This window comes from Equus asinus, chromosome 9 (assembly GCF_041296235.1).
Source record: "Equus asinus isolate D_3611 breed Donkey chromosome 9, EquAss-T2T_v2, whole genome shotgun sequence".
NCBI classification, from domain to species: Eukaryota; Metazoa; Chordata; class Mammalia; order Perissodactyla; family Equidae; genus Equus; species Equus asinus.
Genome location: NC_091798.1, coordinates 28,410,329 through 28,431,418, shown reverse-complemented (window position 1 = coordinate 28,431,418; position 21,090 = coordinate 28,410,329). Strand labels below are relative to the sequence as shown.

Sequence of the window (21,090 nt, the reverse complement as noted above, 5' to 3'; positions counted from 1 at the left end):
CTAATCCTCCTCTTTTTGCTGAGGAAGATTGGCCCTGAGCTAACATCCATGCCCATCTTCCACTACTTTATATGTGGGATGCCTACCACAGCATGGTTTGATTAATGGTGTGTAGGTCCACACCTGGGATCCAAACCAGCAAACCCCAGGCCCCAAAGGGGAGCACGTGAACTTAACCACTACACCACCGGGCCGGCCACAATCATGTTCTTTATTGAATATCTACAGTATCCCTCAGGTACCCAGCTTCACTAACAGGGAAAGAACTTAAGCAGCCGCTCCTCTCTCAGGACATTAGAAGTTCCTCAAAGCCCTAAGGATTCAAGGGTAAGGACAAGAATGGTGGAGTAGGAGAGCAAGGAGGTTGTTACATAGAGAAGGGAGCCAGTCCTATGCCTTGTCTGGTAACAATCAACTATGCAGTAAATCTACTTTTCTGCTCCAGGAGGGGCTTAGGCCTTATTACTGTAACCTGCAGTGTATGTGGAAGCATGTTTTCCAAATGAGCCTGTGCAAGAGAATACCCACCTCTCCCTTTTGAATATTCATTCTCCATCAGAAATGAAAGGTCCCTGCTTCCCTTTGTTCGGGGACACCATGACTCCAGAAATGATTCCTCATGGTCTCCTATTTGCCTCAAATATACTTTACTTTGTGAGACAAATACTTCTGGTGTAGAATCTGACCTAACTTGCCAGGAGGGAACCCACTTCGGTTTCAGTAACAAAACCACCTTTCAAAGGAAGAAATATAACATCTGGCTTTTTGAGATGGGGTTTAGATTATTTTTTTCTTATTCAATTCAGTTCCTTTATGGAACATAAGTAAGCCAGAAGGAGTGAAAGCATTGGAGAAGATTGAAATATGACTCCCTCCCCAGCTTGGAAGTTTAAAAATCATATTTGCTTTCTTCTTTTTATTTATCAAAAGCTATGAACTTACAAAGCTTGGTATCAGTAACCAGAGGTAAGAACTGCACGTAGGAAAGGGTGAGGTTTCGACACCCCCACTACTCTCTGACGTTCCCTCTCTATCTCCAGGCTCTCTTCTGTGGAGGGCATGCTGCTGCCTGGGAAAGACCAACCCAAAGATTGTCCTCCCAAGCCCTCGGGATTCTGGGCATTGCCACATCAGAGCCTGGAAAGCATCCTTGCTCCTTTCATCTGTCAGCACCGAGGGCATCGAATAGGGTCAGACTTTCGAGTCTAACACATGAGGGTTCAAATCCCAGCTTTGCTCGTGACTCAGTCTGTGGCCTTCGACAGCTCGCTCGGCTCCTTTGAACCCTGGTTTGCACCTGTACAGAAGGGGTTCATAATGCCTGTCTCTCAGAAGTTTGAAAGTCAAGGGCCAAACAGAGGGCCTGGCTCGGGTTAAAAGCTCTATTTGCAGAAACTACACAGGCAAATCTGCTCATACCATGAGACCTGACTATTTCAAGCTTGACAGCACAAACCCTAATCCTTTTCCTTTTCCGTTAAGTGACAGACAAAACCCCACAAAGACCATGCCTTCTTGGTGGAAGGTGAATTTCCCCAGGGGACATCAGGCTGCATAGGAACTCCCCTTTGTCTACGCCTGGAGAACTGCCCTCCTCTCACTCCATGTGGCTTTGGTGGGGTTGCAATCACAGGACCCTTGAACCTTTACCACAATCTTGATGGAAACATGTAAGAGAGGCAAGATGCTGGAGCCAAGTCATCCTAAGGCTGTGTAAGAAAAGCAACATCTACAAATTCCATCTATGGAAGACTCTAGACCCTCCTTCTGTCCTGACTTCACAAAGCCATGACATTTATGATATTCACTCATCTTCCTTTAATTCCGAGCACTACTCTGTGCTGTTCCATCTAACTTCCTTTTTCTATGCAAGAGTTAGAGTAGCATCTGTTGCTGGTAAAGAATCTAACTGATATTGACAGAAATGTCCCAACATGGACCGAGGTCTCTCTTTTCAATATAATATGATTATGCTTACTAAATAACTTACTTTGAAGAGCAAGGGTTAACAACTTTCATACAAGTATTAGATCCACTAGTGTAGACACACAATCTTTGGGCCAAAAGGGGCCTCAGAGGGCCTCCAATCTAATGTCCTCATTTAATACTCAAGAAATCTGAGGCCAAGTGATGGAGTGTGACTTGGACATTGTCCCAGAGTCATTTGGTGGCAGATCTGAGTGTAGAATTCAGACTCCCTGACACTGAGCCTGACTGCCATCCTTAGCGATGCTTGTGGACTTCATACTTTGAGCTCAGCCCCTACGAGGCCAGAATAATGCTTGTCATCCTCATAAAAGTTAATGAGCTTTCCTTGTGTCATAGTCCACAGTTGTGTCTCAGGTCTCTGGCATTGCAGATTTTTAGTTAAGAAGAGGGGATAGGGGCTGGCGTGAGAAAGTGGGTTTGAATCCATGCAGCCCAGACCCACTCCAGAAGAAACAGACCCCAAGCCCCACCAAAGCTCTCTCTGTACAAGAGAATGCACTTCAGTTTTCTTCCTTGCCACGGATAGTCTGACCCTAAAGAATAACTTATCTTCTCTACCCTACAACGATGAAAGAGTCCCATTTCTGAAATAGCAAAAACTGAGGGAGAAGTCCATTAAACACTAAGAGAAATAGAGAAAACAGTTTGTTTTTCCCTTTAAAGATTTCAGAGAATCCTGAAACAAAACAAAACCAAGATACAAGGGCAAACACTAGTCCCTCTTTGTAAGCAGCAGGAAAGAGGGAGGAAAACAGCTTGGGTGGTCCTGTTCTTAGGAAGTGAGATGGGGTTCTTAGTGTGGTTCCTTTAACCAAGGGAAAAGAAGAAAAACACTGGCTAGTGTATACTGACCACTTCCTGTGGGCTGAGCACTGGATTCCATGTTAAGCCCCACAGCCACCTTGGAAGGAAGTATTCTCATTGTATAGATGAGGAAACTGAGAGTCAGAAAGGTGAGTCCATTTGTCCAAGTTCACACAGCTAGTAAGTAATGAAGCCGTGCTTTCAATCAGGGTGATTTTCACCCCAGCCCCTCATTCAGTATGCTTTGCAGCCTCCTACCCGCAAAAGGAGTGAGTCCCTAACATATTTTTGAAGTCTGCAAAACAAGCCAGACAGTCCCTTCTTTCTGTGTATACAAATTGGGCTAGAAAGTCGACTTTGCAAATTTAATCATTCTTTTTTCCTCCTCCCCTGAACCAACCTTTACCAAGTGCTTAGAAAGGGCTACTTAAATCCATAGCCCAAGAAAAATGTATCTTTGTGATTAATATGTGTTAAAATGAGGAGTGACATGGTAATAAAATGGGAAAGGTTTGGGGGCCTTTAGGGAAATTCATCTGACTGCAGGCTGTGGTTTCAGTAATGAGGCTGCTATTTTGCGGTCGTGGAGGTAATGTTTTCTGATGCAGGTAGAATGATTAACAAGGTGAATATTTCTGCCTGGAGGAAGGAGGGGTGGCGAGGAAGTGCCTGTGGGAAAATGGCTCTGACGGGAGGCTGCGTACATGTCTTTCCTTCTTCAATTTCAGGAGCTATGAGAATTTCAGGGGAACTAAGATTCCAGGAGTGGTTTGTTCTCTCTCCTCTCTTTTGCTCTCAGTCTAATTAATTCAATTGTAGGGGTGGATGCGGTGGGGTAAGAGAGTCGAGGAGGAAGGGGCAGGAAGCACACAAGAAGAGAGGCAAGAAGAAAGAGAGGGATACATGTCCTTTTCCATTTTCTCCGTTGCTAGCGGTTTGGGTCAGGTGACTCTTCCTCTATCTACCTGTAGGGCTGGCTTGCATGCTTAACACCTGTAGATAGCAGGGAGAAAGGAGCAGAAAGAGAGAGAGATGGAAAGATGGCATCTTGCTCCCATTAGCTCCTTGAGCTATTCCAGGCTTAATAAAGCTAAGACCTGGCTACCATGCCAGAGGAAGAGAAAACAGAGAGAGGTACAGATAGCTGGGGAGAGATCCCTCAAAAAGTGGTATGAAGGCTGTGTGTTTCTCTGAGAGCACCATGCCTACAAAAAGCAGCCCAATCAGTTTTCTACCCAACCAAAATCATGACTTTTCTTTGTGTATCTGTGCTGGTGGGATGGGGGTGGAGGTGGTGGTAGGATTCGTGCCCTCCATCCCAATTCATCCTTGGGAGTGAGACAGCAGCTTTGGAAGTATACAAAAGACTGAAAAGAAAAAAGTACTCCTTGTGTTCAGTCTTCTGCCCCAGTACGTCTTTCTGGATGAATGCAGAGGTCTCACTCATCACTCTATTCTATATCTGCCGTCAGAATGATTTTCCTGAAGCACAGCCCTCACCATGTCCCTAAATGCTCAAAAACATTCTATGGCTCTCACCGTAGAGAAGCAGTAGGTAGTCTGGCCCACCCTCTGTTTTTTAATAAGTTTTTCTGGAAGAGCCACACTCATCTATTTACATATTATCTATGGCTTCTTTCATGCTACAATGTCAGAGTTGAGTGGTTTCGACAGAGAGCTTGTGGACTATGAAACCTAAAATACTTACCATGTGGCCCTTTGTTTAAGGAGTTTACCACATCCCCCCAGACCTCTAATCCTGGCATTTGGAGTCATTGTCAATATGGTCCCAACTAATTCTTCTTGTTGTATCTACCTCTACTACTGTTCAGGCACCTCATGTCCCAGCCAAGAAGGTATTCCCTACTTCAAGCTTTTGTACTTGCTTTTGAACTTTTTATTGAATTATGACATTCATATAGAAAAATACCAACAGTCTAAGTGTATAGCTTGATGACTTTTACAACGTCAACATACCCTTATAACTACACCCAAATCAAGAAACATAACATGAACTACCAACACCCCAGAAGCACTCCCCGTGCTCTTTTCTATCCCGATTTCTCACATTATAGATTAGTTTCAGTTTTTTTTTTGAGTTTAATATAAGTACAAAAGTAAGCATTCGGCTCCAATTACGTTTGTGAAATTCAACTCTGACATTGCAGATAGTCATAGTTTGTTTCTTCTTCCTGCTGAATCCCATTTTGTGTATTGTACCACAATACACAACTCTGTTGACGGGAATTTGGGATTTCCAGGCTGGAGCTCTTATGCATAATGCTGCTACGAACATCCTTATACATGTTTGTTGGTTAACATATGTACCCATTTCTGTTGAGGTAACACCCAAGTATGACATTGTGGGGTCATATGGTACATGCTGCCTAATCATTTTCCAGCGTATTTATACGAATAGATACTCCTATCAGGAGTGTTTGAGAATTCCAATTGCTGCTGAATATCCTCATCAATACTTGGATTGTTGTCGATGCTGATTTTTTTTTCTTCTTAGTACTTTTGGTGGGTGTATGGTGGAATCTCATTATAGTTTAAAAGCATTTCCTTAATGACTAAGAGAGAGAGCCCTGTTTCTTAAATTTAGTTGCCACTCAGAAATCCTCTTTTGTAATGGGCTTGTTTTAGTCTTTTGCCTTTTTTCCTGTTGGATTATCTGTCTGTTTTTATTTATTTGTACAAGTGCTTTATGTGTCCTGGGTATGAGTCTTTCATCAGATATGTGTCTTCCGAGTACCATCTCTTACTCCATGGATTGCCTTTTCCCTTAAGGGTTTTTGTTTGATGAACAGAGATTTCTAAACTTAATATATTCCAATTTATTAGTTTTCCTTCATGGTTAGTACTTTATGAATCCTGTTTAGAAATTTTTGCCATCTTCAAAATTATAAAGATGTTTTTATAAATTTTTTTCTCTAAGCTTTTTTGTTCCTTTTTTCCTACTTTTAGATCTTAAATCTATCTAGAAATGATTGTGTGTGTGAGTATGGTATGTATAAGTGGGGATCAAGGTTTGCTTTTTCCCTATATGAATGTCTAATTGACCTACCTTTTATTTTTTAATTAAAAAAATCCTTTACCCACTAAACTTCAGTGTCATCATTATCATCTATGTTTGCTATTTTCTTGCATAAATATTGTGCACAGAAATCATTATGTATATATTAAAAGAGTATATTATTTATGACAGCATCAAAACACATCAAATTTCTAGGACTAAATGTAACAAAAGATGCATAAGCCACTACACTAAAAACTATAAAACAAAAGATAGAACAGAAACAAAATTATAGTATATATGAGCGTATGTGTGTGTGTGCATAGCTTTATAATAGACCTTTAAATGTATAAATTTTATTAGTATATATATCTCTTTATAATAGATCTCAAAATATGGTAGTGTACCTGCAGCTTTGTTCTTCTTCAAGATTTCCTTGGCTGGTTTTGGCACTTTAAATTCCCACATAAATTTTAAAATTAGCCAGTCAATTAGTATTAAAAAATCTGATGATATTTTGAATGGTGTTACTTAGAATTTGTAGGTCAATTTGGGAAGAAGTGACATATTTACAACATGCCAATGTGTCTAATCCGTGGACATATTTCTCTATTTAGGTCTTCTTTTGTTTTTCTCAATAATGCTTTGTAGCTCTTAGTATAGAGGTTTATACATCTTTTATAACATTTATTCCTAGAAATTTGGTGATTTTTGATGACATTGTAAATTATATACTATTTTAAATTATATACTCTTTTAAATTTTATTTTTCTAAGTTCCAATGTTTCCAATAAATGAAAATATAGCTAATTTTTGTAGATTGACCTTGTATTTAGTGCCCTTGCTTAATTTACTTATTAATTCAAAGTTTATCTGTAGTTTTTGGATTTTTTACATATATTTTTCCTATTTTTATGCCTTTTCTTTGTTTGTTTTATTACAATAACCAGGGCCAATACGATGTTGTATAGAAGTAGTCACAGCGTGCAATTTCTCTCCAGCTTGGGGCATGTGTCACTCAAACTAACATGACTTACTTCATTGATTTGTCTCCAGAAACCACCTTACTGAAAGGAATTAATGAGCTGCTAACTATTTGCAAGAGTCCCTTATGTCAGGGCAGAATTATTTGTTCTTTCCTCTTGCCTTACTCTATTTTGGAACTATTCTTCAACTCTATATGGCAACCCAAAATTTGCTTATTCAATTTTCTGGGTTAAGTGAGTATAAAGCTCTTTTATTGGTATACAAAACAAAGATATAATCATAACCATTAAGCATGGAACATTTATTAAGCGTTGATGGCTTTGTTTGCATTAGGTTATTTGGTGTTACCAATAGTCCTCTGAGGTGGCCATCATTATTTCTTTTGTATAGACAAGTAGTTTGGGGATTAGAAATTACAAATTTGACCCAAATCTCATTCTTGGAAGTAGTGGATCTGGGTATTGAACCTAGGCAGTTTGATTCCAGAGTCCTAAGCCACTGTGCAGTCATGATTTGCTTGTACCAACTTGAAATTTGCTTCCTAATAATTCCTTTGTGGCCAACAGGACAGGTGTGCCTTCTCTTTCCCATGAATACCCTTCAGTTACTTGAAGATAACTTTTACCAGCCTTGTGTGTATTCTCCAGATTCAACAGTCACGGTTTCTGTCATTCCTTGCATGACAATTCCTAAAAATCTCCTTTGCTCTTCCAGTTAGCAATTTCCTTCTCAAAACTCCTCTTGAAGCATGGTGCTCAGAGGCGAGTTCGTAGCTTTGTTTGAGTGAGTTGAACTGTGAAGAGAGCAGTGGCACTTTACTCTTCTTTATTGTGAGCTCTATAACCCTTCTAATGCATCTTGAGATTGAAGCAACTCGGTATAGATTTTGGAGTTCAAAGATTCCATCCCAGTCATGGCAAAGCCATTTAGCAGCTGTGTAATGTTGGGCAAGTCACTAGATCTCCCCAAGCCTCAGTTTTCTTATCTATAAAATCCGGGACTATAACTGCTACCCTGGTTACCCCCTAGAGAATGGGAGGAGACTCATTTGAGATAATGGATGGAAATGTTGTTTGTAAACTAGGAAGAGCTCTATCAATGTCAGTTATTTTTAGCAGGCACATCATGCTGTTGATATATACTGAGTATTTGTACAGAGTGGAGCTGAATTCAGCCATAAAGAGAATGAACAAAAGGGAATGTGGTGGCATTCAGCCAACATAAGGAAACGCTAGTTGGGCTGTGTAGGAGAGAGTAGGGGGGAGGGTGGAGTTAGCCTGAGAAAAGGAGGACAGACACAGACAAGAATGTTCAGCTGAGATTTTGGAGAAGCTGCCATGGTCCACAGGGTCAGTGGGCGCCAGGAAATCATAATGAGGTCTGGTGACCTGAGATGCTGAATTGTGTTTTTCCTTGCAGTGAAATATTGAGGCAGAGCCATTCCCTACCTCCCTTCCCCCATCCCAAGGCTAATTATTATAAAAATTCTCTGTCATTGCTTTGCAACGGTCCACAGCCTAACTAATTTAAAAATGCAAATGAATGCTAAATTACAGTCAGGTTTGGAGCTTGTTTCCTGCCTATGCACCTAGAGATGGTAGGCATCATTTCTACAGCTGGAAATCAATCTTGGGCACCCTGGGTGATTTGATAATGGCCAATGGCGTCGCTGCTGATGTCACAAGATGCTCAGTTGATGGTGAGTTTCAGCAGCATTGTGGACTATCCATCTTCGACCTGTCTCTGCCTCCACAGTGGCATACAGCAGCACCATGTTATTTCCTCTGAAAACCAAGGGGCCCTCCCTCTGCCATCTGTCAGCCCCACGATAGGCCAAGTCATGAGGCTGATTCTGGTGGTTGGACAGCTCTGCCTTACCACCCTATCTCCTAGCTGTGAGCCTTGGTCTGAAAGCCTGTTTGATGATTATGATGATGATGAGAAATGGAGTCCTGGCTGTCAGCTAATCCTTAGATTAGTGTGTCTCACAGTGTACTCCTAGGACCTGGGGTGCTGTAAAATGCAGATTCCTTGGCCTCATCTCAAACCTGCTGAATTGGCATCTCTACAGATGGACCCCTCATAAATGTATTTTTAAAACAGGTTTCCCAGGTGATTCTTATGCATATTTAAGTTTGAGAACTACTGTCTTACGTTGTAAAATTAAGGCATATTGTGGCGGAAAGAAGCCCTCAAGACTTCTTAGCCCAGTTCTTTTCAAACTTGGCTGCCGCAATTCTAATAATTATAATTATCTGGGGAGATTTTAAAACTCCCAGTGCTGGAGGGCCTACCAGACACAAATGTCATCAGAGTCTCTGGGATGGGGGCCAGGCCATCAGCGTTTTTTTATTTGGTGGGGAAGATTGTTCCTGAGCTAACATCTGTGCCAATCTTCCTCTATTTTGTATGTGGGATGCTGCCACAGCATGGCTTGATGAACAGGGTGATAGATTTGCTCCCAGGATCTGAACCTGCGAACCCCAGACTTGCCAAAGTGGAGCATGCTAACTTAACCACTATGCCACCAGGCTGGCCCTGCCGTCAGTGTTTTTTCTATAGTTCCCCAGGTGATTCCAACATGCAAACAAGGTTGAGAATCACTGATGCAGTCTAACCGATTGGGTTCACAGTTGGAGACACCAGGGCCCACAGAAGTGCTGTCTCAGAGAGGTAGTAGAGACCCAAGAAAGGCAGGGCCCAGACATAGAAATGCAAATTCCCTGACTCCTAATTGGTCCTACTTCTACCATGTCACACTACTTCTCTTTGTTGAACCAATGGCAACCCTATTCCCTGGTGTTCTATTTTATCTGGTAAAAAGTAAGGTAACACCTAATAATTTGCTTTCCTTATAAACCAGAGAGTGTTGCTGTCCTCGCAAGGTGAATCTCTGGCTCCAGTAGCATGATCCCTGATTCAGGCTATGGCCTAAAGCCCAACCCCAGTTGGAGATTCACCTTCATGCCACCCTAAATCTCCGGAGGCCTCTCTGTCAAGTGGAGAGGGCCTGCTGGGAAAGCAGCCTTCTACTTCTGGCATTTGCCCTGTACATGTGACTTTTGAGCAAGCAACTAAGCCTCTTTGGGCTCTCATTTCCTTGCTTTATACAGAGTCCCGTAACCACACCAAAGTGCTTTGCTGAGAAAGGGATTGCTTTTCAATAACACAGCCTAGTGCTAGGCACAGAGCGGACATCCAGCAAATACTTGATGTATTAAGCAATTAATTCAGCACTGCAAGTATAAACATTGCACAATCATTTCCCCCAGCTTATCTTCTCCTTAAATGATTTACGTATTAAGTCTTATTTCAAAAGATTATGTTGTAATGAAAATTTCTGTAGAGTGCATCTATTTCCAGCCAGGATGAATGGCTTAATGAGACCTAATATATATCTTCCACAACAAAATTTTGGTGAATAAAATAATGTGAACTATCCCTTAGAATTTGATATAGTGGAATTTCCTTTAAATGTATAGTAATCATATCTTTACTCACTGTAAGTCCTTTTGATATTGTGTAAGAAGAGTGAGGAAGAAATTTAAAGGATGAGAAATATGGCAAACCCATGAAAACATCTCTCGTGTTTTGTCAATACATGAGTTGAAGTTCCAATTTTTTAATCTAATAATAATGTGTTGTTTTTCACTTAGGAAGATGAATCAATATCAGGAGGACCTACGCCTTGAATTATTCTTTCATCGTTTCTTACCTTTCGCTGTAATTGTCCAACACGCTGATTTGATAGTGTTGAACTGTGTAAGGTTCCAATTCGTGGCCAGGGTTAAAGGCCCGTGGCTGTGATTAGGATATGGTCCAGACATTCCTTGACAAATGTTTATTAACATGAGCCAGGTACTCCTCTGGACACTGGGGTTTATTGTCCTGAAATAGATACACTCCCTGCCCTCCTGGAACATACAGTCTGGCAGCGGAGACAAACATTAAACAAATGAGCACAAAAGTGGCTAGATGATAACGGATGTAGATAAGGGTTGTGATGGAGAAGAGATATTGTTCTGTAGGAGTGTTTACTAATGCAATCTGACCCAGACCAGAAGGTCAGGAAAGCATCCACTGGAAATGATGACCAAACTGATACTTATGTGAAAAGGGGCAGGGATATGGTTCAGGTAGAAGGCACAGCAAATGCAAAGGCGCTGTGGGAGGAACAAGCTTGAGTTTTAGGAGCTGAAAGAAGGGTTTTTGGCTGGATGGGGTCACAGAAGCACATAGGATGGCGAAGAGTCAGCCTCTGACTGGAATCAGGTGGTCAGTGTATAATAACCTCACTTGGAGGGTCAGTCTAAAGCTGAGATTTAGATGAAGTACGTGATCTGGATTAGGGTTTAGTCAGTGCTGTGATAAGGGTCAGACTATGGCCAACAATAGGATAAAGTTTGAGACCATTCACTCATTCATTTCCTGAACAAACATTTACTGAGTGTCTACTGTGTTCCTGGTAGGTTAGAGGTGGGAGGAGTAAAAGTCAGTTTACAATCATGGTTAGACATGTCAGCTATGGGCAGAAAACCCTGAGACTGCATTGGGACAACAAAATGTGAGAATTTGCTCATGTCATTTAATTTCTGTTTGTAGTTTCTCATCTATCAGATGGAAGATAATAACAGCCTTTTCAAAGGATTGCCATGAGAATCAAATGAGTTAGTGTGTAAAAAATACCATAGTGCCAGGCATGTCACAGATATCTAACAATATTAGCTATATGCAAACCAGCTGGAGAAAACAAGAAAAAAAATCCATCTTTCTTTGTAAGTCTAGGCTTTAGACACTGAGAAAACTCCTGGAACATCTCAGGGGACAGTTTGGGGGATGAGGGGAGATTTCCTGCCAGCTGCATGATCCACCCAAGAGACTCAGCTGGCACTTCTCTTGTCCCTTTAGACAGCAGCTTGCCACTGGCTGGGATGGTGGCAGTGGGCCAGTCATTGAGTTTAAATAGAATTTTCTTTGCAAATTGACAGAGCAATGAAATTACCAAACTGCTGTGTTTATCTTTCCAAATAAAAGACAGATTTTAAGTACATTATACCAATGTAATTGAAAATCAGAAGCAATTGAGGGAGGTGTGCTGTAACTTCTGTGCTAATGTGAGATTCCACGCTTCAGACCCCCATTAGGGGTGGGGGAAGGACTGGTAGAGAAGAATCTATGCTGGCAGTATCCCTGTGCTCAGAACTGTTGAGATGAGCTGGATTCTTAGAGCGATAGCAGCTCACCATTTGGGAAATTTGAAGGCTCCAGGTTCTCTCTAGGGATGCAAATATAGCAACTTGGATTTCCATCAAGATTCTGCTATCCCCATGGGAGAGCACTCTTAATCCTTCAGAGGTGCTGCCTGGGTAATCAAACCTTGCACTGCAGGCTCAGGTGGTTTTGTTTAACCCAAGCTTTACTGCCAAAGCTCTTGAGACAAGCTCACCTGCTTGGAATCCACATGTCCCCTCCTGTTGTCCGCCCGTGGGGAATTGCAGTGCCTGCAGATGGTGCAGGAGGCTGGCTGAAAAGTCCAGAGCGGAGACCCTTCAAGGCAAATCCCAGGACTGACTGGCCACCTGGCTCCATTTTTTCCCTCTTTTTCCTTGTCTGAATTGTCAGTCCATGACAACGGCCATGAGGGAGGCGGAGGTGGGCTTCCCTCTCTTAGAACTCCATCAGCCCCCACTCAAATCATGCCAAATGGAAATAGTAATATTTTTATGTGGATAATTAAAGGTTTTTCCTCGACCTTAAAAATGTGAAAGAAAGCAGCATCTTTTTAAAAACTTTGCTTTTAAAAAAAGATGAGTCATGCACAATCTAGGTGAGAGGAATATAGTTTAAGACACGTGCCTGGGTGGGTTACCACCCTAAGCCTCTCCTGCATCAAGTCTCCCCCGCTGACACCTGTTCATCCTTCTTTGCTTATTCGACAGTGTTTTGTGACTAACTCCCATGCATGGGGATGCAAGTTTGTCTGGAGATAGTGATTAGCCTCACATCCAGGCAGAAAAAGCCAGAAAAATGAGGGTCCATGACAGAAGGTTGGTAACACTGTACTGTCTTAAGAGAGTGGGTGATAGAATTTTGCTTGAAGAATTTTGGCAATTGAGTAGTTTTTGCAGAACACTCACAGGTGAGTGATGTTACAGCAGCTTTCGTGATAAGGGTGTTTGTAGAGTTCTTATCTTTTGGCTTTCAGCGTGGAACTTGCGCGTGAGTGAATTCTTAGGTCAACACCATTGATGGGCAGGCAAGAGTCGCCGACGTAAGTGCATTTGGATTTCCCTGTCATTTCCACCTCCAGTTGAAATTCTCCTCCTAGATGTTGTCGTTTAATGAGGACCTCAGGGTGACCTAGAGAATCAAGCTTGTCTGTTTTTATTGGGGAATATTTAGCAATAAGGTAATAGTCAACATGAGACCAGTTCTCACTGCAAAATGCTTGTGGTATTCAAAGAAGAAGTCAAATGATGTGGATGGTGTTGTCTGTGACATGGGCTGGATGCCCTCGCCCAGCACAGAAATGCGGGAGATAACACTTCCATTTGACATTATGAAAAACATTAGTAATAAAAATCTGGGTCTAGTCCTTGTTCCAAGTACCCTTGAGCTGGTGAGTGTCCCTCATTGTGCCCCAGTTTGCTCAACTATAAATGAAGTGTTGGACCAAATGAGCTCGAAGATTCAAATGCAGTAAAGAGGGGCTTGGAGTCATGAGGCCTGGGCTTGAGTCCCACACTTAACACCTACTGGGCAGGTCCTTCCTCTTCTCTGGGCCTCAACTTCGTGTAAGATAGGGATTTGGATAGGATGTCTAAGGTCTCTCTTAATTCTGAAGAGTAGATGGATCACCACTGTAGCAGGAAGGCAAGGGTCAGATACTGGTCCCTGAAACACAGCTGCATCATGTTGAGAATCTAGCAGAACAGAGTTATAACAGAGGACGGTTCATCCTGTACCCAAGTAGGCACTTCTTCCTCCATTTCCTTGGACCACTTCGGGCATCCTCAGAGGCTCAGGCCATGCTCACTGCTCAGCATGGGAGAGAAAATCCAGATAAATGGGACAGTGTTGGGAATGCTATTTCTGCCTGCACTGAAAGATGTTTTGAAGTTACCATATGCTGCAGGAGATAAAGGGAATGTGCATGGAGGGGAGATGTGACAAAGGCAACTTAGTTTGAAAGCAGTTCAACTGAAAAAGTTTTGGGGTGGGGTAGCAGGTTCATACAAATGCATTATGACAATAGTTAATGGGGTCTCAGCCAGATTCACTGATATCAACAAGGGGAGAGCTGGTTACAGCTCCTTGTAGGAAGAAGGGGGTGCTTAACTCCAAACAGATGTCCCTGGAGATGGGATGGGGTTCAGTTTTGTTTGGAAGGAGGTATTAACATAGTAGGGTACTTCTAGGAAGAGAGACAAGAAAGGAGATAGGCTAAAAACACACGGGCTATAAAGAATCATTGAAGATCCTGGGGGTGGGGGGATGATAAGCTGAAAGTGATGGGGGAAGAACCCATGATGAGGAGAGGGCATGTGACTGTTAAAGGGAGAAAGCAGAAGAATTATATCCTTCCAGATAAAACAGTAATCAGTTGTGAGGAGGCAAAAACTGGTTTAGGATAAAGAAAAACTTTGAGAATTTTACAGCAGTGCAAGGGGCTTTTGCACTAAGCAGGGAGCTCCTTATCCCTGGGGGAGGCTCAAGCAGAGGCTGGCGGTCTATCTTCCGAGATGCTGCGTTAGATAAAGGGTCTAGCAAAGAAACTTCCAATTCTGCTATTTTGTAGTGGATACTTAGTTATGATGAAACCTTGAAGTTCCAGTTGTGGTTCTTCTACTAACTTGTTATGTGACTTGACCAGGTCATTGAACCTTTCTGGACCTCAGTTTACTCATCTGCAAAATGGAGATAATAACATCTGTCCAACAATAATGTCACTGAAGCCTTGTGAGGATGGAATAATGCAGGTGAAAGTGCTTTGAAGAACAGGACACACCATGTATAAATGATACATTAACGAGGCCACAATTCATCATGCTCCAGCCATTGTCTTGTCTAGCAGTACATCAGGGATGTTAAGGGTGGCAACTTAAGGCTTAGACTGCCTGGGTTGAAACCCCTGCTCTGCCTCTTGCTGGATATATGATCTTTGGCAAGTTATTGAACTTGTTGAGTGTCAGTTTCCTGGTCTAAATAATGGGGTTGGTAAGGATAGCATTGATTTCAGAGGACCATCGTGAGGATTAGAGACATAATACATGTGAAGTGGTTGTCACAGAGCCTGGCACAGAGTCTGCCCTCCACAAACCTTTGTTCTTCTCACCATTACTATTGATCTCAGGAAGTACTTATGTCTCTTGCAGTGGATCATGACACCAGCTGGCTGAGTTGTTGGTATGTGTTCCAGACACCTCTTGGAGGGACTTTTGCCCATCTCTGAATGTCCAAGGCAGCAGCGAAGGCCCACATAGATCCCTCAAGGGAGATCTAAGCACAGCTACCAAAGTTTGTCAATTTGGCTACCCCAAATGTTTTCTTCTATTTGGAAACTCATAATATTCCATCATAAATGTTTCATAATTGCCTCATGAATTATTCACCTGCAACTTAATAACCTTAAATTTTATGAGATTATGGTTTTATGGGAGAAAAACAGTATCAACCTGGGACCCAGCTGTGAAGAAAAAGTGCTGACGTTACCAATTTATTTTCACTATGCAGTAGAAGGGGTTTTTTTTGTAACTATGACATACAGAATATTAATAATAGAGCAAATAAAAAACTAAAAGAAGAGGAAAAAATCCTTACGTTGCTGTTTCTGAAAAATTTAATCTCAAAGCCGTGTTTGCAATATTTTTTCCTTTTGCCAAGGAGCTGATCCACTTCCATTAGAGTTGGTGTCATTTTCTTTGGTGAAGCCAAAGAAAAATCACTCTTTGTTTCCCTTCCTCACTTATCTGGCCTTTGGCCTTCCTGTGTTTGCATCCATTACTCAATTATTGTTTTAGTCTGAATTCATTAGTAATCTTTAAAGTAGTATCGCCCTTTCATCATCTTAGGTTGTTAGAATGTTAGTTTTGGAACATTCTTGGTGTTGTCTGAGCAGGGTGTCGTAATTTAGCAGAAAGAGTAGTGGTTGGAAGACTGGAGTCTGAGTCTAGACTATCACTTTATTGATGCACAATCTTAGCAATTCAATTCAATTTTCTCATCATTGGTTTCCTTATAATAAAATGGGGATAATATCCATTCTACCTACCTCACAGAAATTTTGAGAAAGTCATGTAAGATAATGGAAGGGGAAGCCTTTATAACAATGCACTACACCATCGTAAGGAACTGGTCCAGCAAAACAGGTGAGGGCAGGCTGGGCTGTTGCTATCTCTGAACCCAGTGGAAAGATGAGCAGGAAGATGCAGAGAAAGCTACTTCATATCAGCTGACAAGGAAGCCAACTCCTTTATTCAGGTTTGAATTTTCACTGGGAGCAGAAAAGAACAAAGCAAGACGATCCTGTCTTGTAATGCCAGGTAGGGGTGCAGCTGTTATTAAAACTCTTTTATTGCAAATCATGGGGTATGTGTGCACTTTTTAGAACCAAGAATACTAGAAAACCAATAGAGATAATGAAAAATCTATTCCAATGTCCCCATTTTACAGATGAGAAAACTGAGACTTAGTGAGGAGGGTAGATTTTGGGCAAGCTTCCGTGTTGGGTTAGTGGCAGAAACTGGAACCAAAAGCCTGGTTCTTTGATTTCTGTCTGCAATAGAAAGTGCCACAAATGTGCTATAATTTGGGGCCTCTGGAATGGAGTGCAAGGGGTTCCTAATAAAAGTGGGGTGAGGGCTGAAGGAGAAGAGCTAAGAAATGTGATTCTGCTGTGAGCAAATGAGGCCAGCAAGCAAAGCTCAGGAATCAGTGGGGCATTGTTTTTGGACTGGCTAGACCTGAGTCATCCAATTAAAACAGGAACAGGTGCCCCAGAGGCTGCACCTCCTCTTCTTCCCACAGTTTGCGCTGACTTCTAATAACATTTTATTAAAATTCTCTGGGTCCTGATTAATTTTCCTGGCTGCTTTCTTTCTTATTGCTCTCCTGGCCACAAGATAAGAACAGCGAGTGCTCTAGCAAATGGAGTGAACAGTTGGGCTCAACTCATTTGGTCTAAATGGCTCTCTGTCCTTGGCCTAATGAAGCTTTGGGTATTTCTCCCCCTGCATTTTGGGTGGATGATGGGAGACGACACCTGCTGGTGTCTGAGAAGACAGGCATTACCGAGAACTCACCGTCTGGAGCATGACCTGTAAAAAGATTATTGATTTGGTTACAGGAGGGTCTATCTGTCAGCAAAGGGGGGAAGAGAACTCACATTTGCTCAGTAGCTACTGTATGCTAAGCATTTTTCTAAGTGTCCCTTCTCTGGGTTCCTAGAGCATCATGTGTATTCTTTTAATGCAGAGTTGCTGACATCTATTTCCCCCAAAGCACTGTGAGCAAGTTGAGGGCAAGCGCTATGTCTGCCTCACAGTTGAATTCTCGGTTTCTCCATGATGGACAACTCATAGCAAGTTCTCCATATGACTGTTGAAGTGATGAATGACTCCTAGGGGATAAACATAGGCTCCCTGATTTAGTCCTCACCACCACCCTCACTCCCATTCTTATTTCCATTTTACAGATGAGTAAGGCGAGGCAGAGGGGCTTAAGAGTGTGCCTAAGGTCACACATATAATGTGTAGAGTTGTGCATGACATGAAAAAGGCCACAGTGTTTCTGCTCATTAAATATGCTGTCCACTACTAAAGACAGTGCCTTGTCTCTGGGGACCTGCTGAATTTCAGCCTAGATCTCAGTGAAGTGTTGCCTTTGGAAGATATATATTACGGACTTATTCTCATGACAGATGGGATGCTACAGTATTAAGATTGCCCTGTACCGAAGTATTATCATGAACTGAGGGGTGACTTCAGAAATGGCAAAAGTGGATATAGTATTGTGTAATTGGAGTTGGAGAAATTGTGGTTGTTAGACAGGAAGATATTTCAGGATTTTCTCTGTACAATATTACAATTCTCTCCAGCCCTGTCAATGTACACTTGAAAGTAGGGACCCAATTATTTTGATTCTTAGTGGTTATGGGGATTTCTATTGGATGAAGCGCTATGTTAGTTACTAAGGGATTGGAGGCAGGCAAGAAGAGGAGGCTGAAAAACACTTGCAGATAGAAAGAATCAGAGAAAATGGGGGGGGGAAATAGAAATGGAGCAGGAAGAGGCAAGGTTCTGGGAGCCAAATCAAGGATAGACAAACTTAGATGGGAGGCAGAGAATTTTAGTCTGGTGGGCGTGGCTACGATGGGCTTCAGGGGGTCAAGTACTCCCCTGAAAATATATGTAAAATAGGCACATGTATATTTCACTGGAAAGAGGCTGTCACTTTCCAAATGGATCCGTATTTTTTCAAAAGATTAGGAACCACTGGTTTTTGAAAATTAAAGCAAGTCAAGGAGTCCTAGGACCAGAGATCTAGAATGGGAAGAGGGGGTCCAATAAGTTCCTAAAAATTGCATTTGGAAGATGGATCTATGGGCAGGCTATAGTAGTTAACATTTCTGGAGTGTATAATATGTTTATAATATTACTTTAAGCCCCCTCTAAGGCCCTTTTTCAATATTATTTTATTGAATCTTCACAGCAATGCTTTGAAGGAGACCCTGTATCATCTCCATTTTTCAGATGAAGAAACTGAAGCACATAGATTTTATGTAAACTGCCCAAAGTCACATCATTAACAAATGGCAGAGCCATGATTGGAACTGAACAATCTAATTCCTGAAACTATCATCCTAAGTGTACCCTGTATGGCTTCTCTAGAGGAATAAAAAGAGAATGCCCATCAGGGATGGTGGAAGGCTTAGCATTTTTGCATGTCTTCTTAGGTCACGTGACTGTATGACTCCATGGGCACAGTCTCCCTAAATGGCCTCAAGTTGGGTGCTTGAACTTACTCTGTGGGAAGGACCCTAGTGGATAAGGGCGGGGATATCGGTAGTCCCAGGGAAGCACCATTGGAGAAACCCCATTGTAGCAGCAGCAGCAGGTCCCAGAGATTTGGGGGAGCCTTCTGTTCCTGGAGCAGCTTGAAGGATGCATTATGGAGGGGCTTTCTGGAGCAGCTGCTGGAAAGATTGTGAAAGTTGGGGCTCTACTTTAGAATTTACCCAAAGACAGTTTCACAGATGCCCCTTTCCACCCTTACGTAGACCCCAGTGGCCTTCCCTAGATGTTTCTCTGTTGCTGAAGCAACAGCACAGAGAAGTGGGAAGAGTGTGGACTTTAGAGTTGCACAGACCTGGGCTCCACTCTCCGCTCCTGCGCATTCTGCCTTACCTCTTTGGGCTGATGTTTAACGTCTCAGACCCCCGTTTCCCTTCTTGGCGAACCTGGGGCAAGTACCACTTGGTACCACCTGGCTCAAAGGGCTGTTGTGAGGATTAAATGAAGGAATGAAGGCAATCAACTTGCATGTAACCAGCACTCCATATATGAGAGCTGCTGACTCCCTTTTAGCCCAAGCAAGAGCATGCCCACCATTTGTAGAAACACTCCTTGACCCAAACAGATTCCATTCTCTTGCCAGCCTCTCTTAAACTCCCTTTCTCTAACCTATCTTCTGCGTCAGAATATGCACTTTGCTTCTCTCAATTCTACATGAACTCCACTCCTTCAAGGAACCAGGGAGACATCTGTTGGCCATCTCCATTCAGCACTTAATGAGAAAGAGAGTGACAGAGACACAGAGAGAAGGAGGGAGAAAACTTTAATAAAGTGATGTGCTGGAGCTGGCTTATATCATCTCATGAAAGCTGACGGTTAAATTTTTAGGAATATTGTGAGCTGGTTGACTTTACTTTGGCAGCTTGAAATTAGCCAAGGTGGGAATATTTATACCCCAGAAGTTGTCAAATACTACAGTTAGAGCTTTATTTGTTTCCTTCAAGAGCTGGTTTTAAGACATTTACGAGCACGCCACTGAATAGACAACAGTTATAAAGTATATTATTTGTCATATGCTGTTCTAAGAGCTTTACATATGCTAACTAATCTAATCCTCACAACAACCAATGAGGTTATTGTCCCCATTTTTCAAACTGGGGAACTGAAAAAGTGAGTTACCAAAAGTCGTGTAGCTAGCCAGTGACAGAATTGGGATATAAGCTAAGGCAGGCTGGCTCCAAAGCCTGAGTTCACGGTCAGTTGTACTGCCCCTTGAGGGTTCTTCTGAGGATTCGATGACTTACGTAAAGGGCTTAGCCCAGTGCTTGGTACTTAGTAATTGCTTGATAAATATTGGCTGGTATTATTTGTATCAGGGATTCTTAAGTGTTTTGTGGTCATGAGAATCTGAGGAAAGTTATGGATTCTTTTTCTCTAAAAGATGCACAATATGTACAGTGCACACACACACACATACACACACACTGTGAGGATACAATATTAGGGCATTCATGGACTCTTTAAAACCCCCTGCTCCTAGGTTTACCTTCTTGGTCCACATATCATAAATCAGCCAGCTGCTCCTAGTTCCCCAGACAGTCTCTGAGTGTTCCAAAGATAGAGGTCAAATTCCCTTTGTGTTTCTCTTTTTCTAGCGGATTATCCCATATTTATTCCACTCCTTTCCAGGGACTCTTCAGCCACTCACTCCTCTGTGGATGTGCACAGATTTGCTTGGTGTTTCTCACAGGGTGGGGTCCTGAATTGGGAAGTCTTATAATCTTCCTCATTTTTCCTGATCTCTCCAACTAATATTGTTTTCAATCTCATTTTGCCTTCAGTGTCCTGCCTCCAGGGGACTTCGCAAGTTTTCTGGCATCTGGGATATAAAGGTGAGCTATAGCTTTAACACCGCAAACTTCACACATACACCCCATTGCACACCCTGCAAACACACAACAGGAAAAGAATTCTGAATATATGAACATGCATCTTGAGGTTTCTTGCTTTGTCTGGACTTCCATGAGCTGGAGACATCTACTTTGGCTTCCTTCTGCCTTTTATTTTATTTTATTTTATTTTTCTGAGGAAGATTCGCCTTGAGCTAACATCTATTGCCAATATTCCTCTTTTTGCTTAAGGAAGATTGTCCAATCTTCCTCTCTTTTGTATGTGGGTTGCCGCCACAGCATGGCTGTGAGCAAGTGGTATAGGTCTGTCCCTGGGAAATGAACCTGGGCTGCCAAAGCAAAGCGTGCTGAACTTAACCACTAGGCCATGGGG

At 42.2% G+C, this 21,090-nt stretch overlaps 1 long non-coding RNA gene across 1 annotated transcript in view; it reads left to right on the top strand.

Annotated features, from left to right (window-relative positions):
- Nucleotides 1-20,818, top strand: part of LOC123288995 (uncharacterized) — an 85,705-nt gene extending 64,887 nt beyond the window's left edge. The window contains exon 3 of the long non-coding RNA XR_006532674.2: nucleotides 20,649-20,818. This is a non-coding gene — a long non-coding RNA (uncharacterized lncRNA). The remainder of the gene's footprint in view (nucleotides 1-20,648) is intronic.
- Nucleotides 20,819-21,090: the final 272 nt, after the last annotated feature.